The sequence below is a fragment of the Bombina bombina genome, chromosome 7 (assembly GCF_027579735.1).
Source record: "Bombina bombina isolate aBomBom1 chromosome 7, aBomBom1.pri, whole genome shotgun sequence".
Classification (NCBI taxonomy): domain Eukaryota; kingdom Metazoa; phylum Chordata; class Amphibia; order Anura; family Bombinatoridae; genus Bombina; species Bombina bombina.
In genome coordinates, this window is record NC_069505.1 from 449,408,809 (window position 1) to 449,413,830 (window position 5,022).

A 5,022-nucleotide genomic window follows, 5' to 3' on the forward strand; every position below is an offset into this window, starting at 1 on the left:
TTTACAGTACGCAGTACTGCAAGTCAGCGAGTTTAGAGGAATTTTATATATCTATATATTATCACATTTAGTAGATTTAGTGTTGATATTTATATAAGCATTGGAACACTGTTGTATATTCGGTGCTATGTAATGATAATCTATAATATTTTAAAAGATAAACAATCTCATTAATGCAATTAATATACTAACTAAACTTTAAAAAAAAAAAAAAAATTAAATTGTAATTCATTTATTTTTAGAAGCCTATAAAGAAATACACTTTTTATTCCAACGACAAAGTAATTTTATTGTTCCAGAATTTATAAAAGAAACATTGAACATTATATTTAATACTATAAATGTAATTATATAATGATAATTTAAAATATAATATATAAAATACAGTTATACATAGAATTAAAATTAATTGACATCATATAGTTATATGAGTCCTATAGCATTACCTACAATGTAAAGTGGATCTAAAGGATTAATAGACAACTTATTAGAAATAAAAGTATAATAAGTGATTATTAAAATGTATCCAACAAAAACATAATTTATGTAAGAACTTACCTGATACATTTAATTTATTTCATGGTCGCGAGAGTCCACGAGTTGTTACTGAAGGGATATACATTACTACCCGGAGGGGGCAAAGTTTCTCAAACTTTGAAAGCCTATAAATACACCTCCCACCTCACTCATACCTCAGTTTAACATATAGCCAAGTCAGTGAGGTGTATAAGCATAAAAAACAGAATTTATGCTTACCTGATAAATTACTTTCTCCAACGGTGTGTCCGGTCCACGGCGTCATCCTTACTTGTGGGATATTCTCTTCCCCAACAGGAAATGGCAAAGAGCCCAGCAAAGCTGGTCACATGATCCTTCCTAGGCTCCGCCTACCCCAGTCATTCGACCGACGTACAGGAGGAAATATGCATAGGAGAAACCATATGATACCGTGGTGACTGTAGTTAGAAAAAATAATTCATCAGACCTGATTAAAAAAACCAGGGCGGGCCGTGGACCGGACACACCTTTGGAGAAAGTAATTTATCAGGTATGCATAAATTCTGTTTTCTCCAACATAGGTGTGTCCGGTCCACGGCGTCATCCTTACTTGTGGGAACCAATACCAAAGCTTTAGGACACGGATGAAGGGAGGGAGCAAATCAGGTCACCTAAATGGAAGGCACCATGGCTTGCAAAACCTTTCTCCCAAAAATAGCCTCCGAAGAAGCAAAAGTATCAAATTTGTAAAATTTGGCAAAAGTGTGCAGTGAAGACCAAGTCGCTGCCTTACATATCTGGTCAACAGAAGCCTCGTTCTTGAAGGCCCATGTGGAAGCCACAGCCCTAGTGGAATGAGCTGTGATTCTTTCAGGAGGCTGCCGTCCGGCAGTCTCATAAGCCAATCGGATAATGCTTTTAAGCCAAAAAGAAAGAGGTAGAAGTTGCTTTTTGACCTCTCCTTTTACCAGAATAAACAACAAACAAAGAAGATGTTTGTCTGAAATCTTTAGTAGCCTCTAAATAGAATTTTAGAGCACGGACTACGTCCAAATTGTGTAACAAACGTTCCTTCTTTGAAACTGGATTCGGACACAAAGAAGGTACAACTATCTCCTGGTTAATATTTTTGTTGGAAACAACTTTCGGAAGAAAACCAGGTTTAGTACGCAAAACCACCTTATCTGCATGGAACACCAGATAGGGCGGAGAACACTGCAGAGCAGATAACTCTGAAACTCTTCTAGCAGAAGAAATTGCAACCAAAAACAAAACTTTCCAAGATAATAACTTAATATCTACGGAATGTAAGGGTTCAAACGGAACCCCTTGAAGAACTGAAAGAACTAGATTTAGACTCCAGGGAGGAGTCAAAGGTCTGTAAACAGGCTTGATTCTAACCAGAGCCTGAACAAACGCTTGAACGTCTGGCACAGCTGCCAGCCTTTTGTGAAGTAGAACAGATAAAGCAGAGATCTGTCCCTTCAGAGAACTTGCAGATAATCCTTTTTCCAATCCTTCTTGAAGGAAGGATAGAATCCTAGGAATCTTAACCTTGTCCCAAGGGAATCCTTTAGATTCACACCAACAGATATATTTTTTCCAAATTTTGTGGTAAATCTTTCTAGTTACAGGCTTTCTGGCCTGAACAAGAGTATCGATAACAGAATCTGAGAATCCTCGCTTCGATAAGATCAAGCGTTCAATCTCCAAGCAGTCAGCTGGAGTGAAACCAGATTCGGATGTTCGAACGGACCCTGAACAAGAAGGTCTCGTCTCAAAGGTAGCTTCCAAGGAGGAGCCGATGACATATTCACCAGATCTGCATACCAAGTCCTGCGTGGCCACGCAGGAGCTATCAAAATCACCGACGCCCTCTCCTGATTGATCCTGGCTACCAGCCTGGGGATGAGAGGAAACGGCGGGAACACATAAGCTAGTTTGAAGGTCCAAGGTGCTACTAGTGCATCCACTAGAGCCGCCTTGGGATCCCTGGATCTGGACCCGTAGCAAGGAACTTTGAAGTTCTGACGAGAGGCCATCAGATCCATGTCTGGAATGCCCCACAGCTGAGTGACTTGGGCAAAGATTTCCGGATGGAGTTCCCACTCCCCCGGATGCAATGTCTGACGACTCAGAAAATCCGCTTCCCAATTTTCCACTCCTGGGATGTGGATAGCAGACAGGTGGCAGGAGTGAGACTCCGCCCATAGAATGATTTTGGTCACTTCTTCCATCGCCAGGGAACTCCTTGTTCCCCCCTGATGGTTGATGTACGCAACAGTTGTCATGTTGTCTGATTGAAACCGTATGAACTTGGCCCTCGCTAGCTGAGGCCAAGCCTTGAGAGCATTGAATATCGCTCTCAGTTCCAGAATATTTATCGGTAGAAGAGATTCTTCCCGAGACCAAAGACCCTGAGCTTTCAGGGATCCCCAGACCGCGCCCCAGCCCATCAGACTGGCGTCGGTCGTGACAATGACCCACTCTGGTCTGCGGAATGTCATCCCTCGTGACAGGTTGTCCAGGGACAGCCACCAACGGAGTGAGTCTCTGGTCCTCTGATTTACTTGTATCTTCGGAGACAAGTCTGTATAGTCCCCATTCCACTGACTGAGCATGCACAGTTGTAATGGTCTTAGATGAATGCGTGCAAAAGGAACTATGTCCATTGCCGCTACCATCAACCCGATCACTTCCATGCACTGAGCTATGGAAGGAAGAGGAACGGAATGAAGTATCCGACAAGAGTCTAGAAGTTTTGTTTTTCTGGCCTCTGTCAGAAAAATCCTCATTTCTAAGGAGTCTATTATTGTTCCCAAGAAGGGAACCCTTGTTGACGGAGATAGAGAACTCTTTTCCACGTTCACTTTCCATCCGTGAGATCTGAGAAAGGCCAGGACAATGTCCGTGTGAGCCTTTGCTTGAGGAAGGGACGACGCTTGAATCAGAATGTCGTCCAAGTAAGGTACTACAGCAATGCCCCTTGGTCTTAGCACAGCTAGAAGGGACCCTAGTACCTTTGTGAAAATCCTTGGAGCAGTGGCTAATCCGAAAAGGAAGCGCCACGAACTGGTAATGTTTGTCCAGGAATGCGAACCTCAGGAACCGATGATGTTCCTTGTGGATAGGAATATGTAGATACGCATCCTTTAAATCCACCGTGGTCATGAATTGACCTTCCTGGATGGAAGGAAGAATAGTTCGAATGGTTTCCATCTTGAACGATGGAACCTTGAGAAACTTGTTTAAGATCTTGAGATCTAAGATTGGTCTGAACGTTCCCTCTTTTTTGGGAACTATAAACAGATTGGAGTAGAACCCCATCCCTTGTTCTCTTAATGGAACGGGATGAATCACTCCCATTTTTAACAGGTCTTCTACACAATGTAAGAATGCCTGTCTTTTTATGTGGTCTGAAGACAACTGAGACCTGTGGAACCTCCCCCTTGGGGGAAGTCCCTTGAATTCCAGAAGATAACCTTGGGAGACTATTTCTAGCGCCCAAGGATCCAGAACATCTCTTGCCCAAGCCTGAGCGAAGAGAGAGAGTCTGCCCCCCACCAGATCCGGTCCCGGATCGGGGGCCAACATTTCATGCTGTCTTGGTAGCAGTGGCAGGTTTCTTGGCCTGCTTTCCCTTGTTCCAGCCTTGCATTGGTCTCCAAGCTGGCTTGGCTTGAGAAGTATTACCCTCTTGCTTAGAGGACGTAGCACTTTGGGCTGGTCCGTTTCTACGAAAGGGACGAAAATTAGGTTTATTTTTTGCCTTGAAAGGCCGATCCTGAGGAAGGGCGTGGCCCTTACCCCCAGTGATATCCGAGATAATCTCTTTCAAGTCAGGGCCAAACAGCGTTTTCCCCTTGAAAGGAATGTTAAGTAGCTTGTTCTTGGAAGACGCATCAGCCGACCAAGATTTCAACCAAAGCGCTCTGCGCGCCACAATAGCAAACCCAGAATTCTTAGCCGCTAACCTAGCCAATTGCAAAGTGGCGTCTAGGGTGAAAGAATTAGCCAATTTGAGAGCATTGATTCTGTCCATAATCTCCTCATAAGGAGGAGAATCACTGTCGACCGCCTTTATCAGCTCATCGAACCAGAAACATGCGGCTGTAGCGACAGGGACAATGCATGAAATTGGTTGTAGAAGGAAACCCTGCTGAACAAACATCTTTTTAAGCAAACCTTCTAATTTTTTATCCATAGGATCTTTGAAAGCACAACTATCCTCTATGGGTATAGTGGTGCGTTTGTTTAAAGTGGAAACCGCTCCCTCGACCTTGGGGACTGTCTGCCATAAGTCCTTTCTGGGGTCGACCATAGGAAACAATTTTTTAAATATGGGGGGAGGGACGAAAGGAATACCGGGCCTTTCCCATTCTTTATTAACAATGTCCGCCACCCGCTTGGGTATAGGAAAAGCTTCTGGGAGCCCCGGCACCTCTAGGAACTTGTCCATTTTACATAGTTTCTCTGGGATGACCAACTTGTCACAATCATCCAGAGTGGATAATACCTCCTTAA